Raw genomic sequence first — 1,454 nt, forward strand, 5'->3', positions numbered from 1 at the left:
CCTTCATTGTGATAATAGTTAGTTTCACGAACGATTCATTATAAATATTTAAAACCTGTCACGAATATCACGTATCAAATTTTTAGCGCTATTGCCAGGGAACTAAGATATTAGGAACACTCGATTTTTATTACTTTAGCCATTTACTTTTACTGCAATTTAAATTTTATTCTAATTTTTATTACTAATTCTTATTTTTCCCTTTTTCTGGCAGGTTCTTATAGTTTATGACTAGAAGAAACCTGTCAGGACCATTACTTTTTGACAGTGAGATCGATCGCACAGTTCACAGAGACCAAAGAGAAATAAGGCGAATCTTAAGATACACAGAGAATAAGCAAAAGGAAAATATTCAAACCACAACCGAAGAGATGGCTGAAAACCAAGAAAATCCGCTACCTCCTGCGATTGTTGTTAATCAAAATCCTGCTCCGCGCACTATGTATGATTATGCTAAACCTTCTTTAACAGGAACTAAATTGAGCATAGTTAGACCTACTGTAGCTGCAAATACTTTTGAACTGAAACCTAACACAATTCAAATGATACAGCAATTTGTCCAATTTGATGGTTTGCAAGACGTAGATCCCAACGCTCACTTGGCAAACTTTTTGGAACTATGCGATACATTTAAAATCAATGGTGTTTCTGATGATGCCATACATCTTTGGCTGTTTCCCTTTTCGTTAAGGAATAAAGCTAAACAATGGTTGAACTCGTTACCACGAGGGTCAATCACTACTTGCAAACAAATGACCAAAAAAATTTTATTAAAATATTTTCCACTGGCAAAAACAGCCAAATTACGTAATGATATCTCTTCTTTTGTACAGATGGATTGAAAAACACTCTACGATGCATGGGAGAGATACAATGACCTTTTAAGAAGGTGCCCTCACCATGGGTTACCATTTTGGCTATAGGTTCAAACGTTCCATAATAGCCTAAATCTTTCGACTCGGTAGATGGTTGACGCAGCTGATGGCGGAACCATCAATAATAAAACACCTGAAGATGCCTATGAATTTATAGAGGATATGTCACTGAATAACTATCAGTGGCAAGTCATGAGGACAAAGCCAATAAAAACAGTCGGCGTTTATAACATCGATTCGGTCACCATGCTCTCTAATCAGGTAGAACTCTTGTATAATAAAATTGATGGTTTTCTTAGTTCTTCACAGGTTCACCCAGTAATGCAGTGCGAAGCAAATGGAGGTGGATCGAGCAATTCAGAATACCCACCTTATGGCCACAACATGGAGAACAAGCAGTTAAATTACATGGGTAATAATCCTCGATCTCAAAACAAACCTTATAGCAAAACTTACAATGCAGGTTGGAGGAATCACCCAAATTTTTCATGGGGAGGCTAAGGAAATCAAAAACCACCACCCCCTCTAGGCTTTCAACAACCACCATACCAGCAAGAGAAAAAACTGAACCTTAAAGAG

General features: G+C 37.2%; 1 non-coding gene across 1 annotated transcript; it reads right to left on the minus strand.

Annotated features, from left to right (window-relative positions):
* Window positions 1–800: 800 nt before the first annotated feature.
* LOC121208365 (small nucleolar RNA R71) lies at window positions 801–907 on the minus strand. Its single transcript, XR_005903358.1, has one exon. It is a non-coding gene; the product is annotated as a small nucleolar RNA R71 (small nucleolar RNA).
* Between the last annotated feature and the right edge of the window lie 547 nt (window positions 908–1,454).

The sequence above is a fragment of the Gossypium hirsutum genome, chromosome A01 (genome assembly GCF_007990345.1).
Source record: "Gossypium hirsutum isolate 1008001.06 chromosome A01, Gossypium_hirsutum_v2.1, whole genome shotgun sequence".
Lineage (NCBI taxonomy): Eukaryota > Viridiplantae > Streptophyta > Magnoliopsida > Malvales > Malvaceae > Gossypium > Gossypium hirsutum.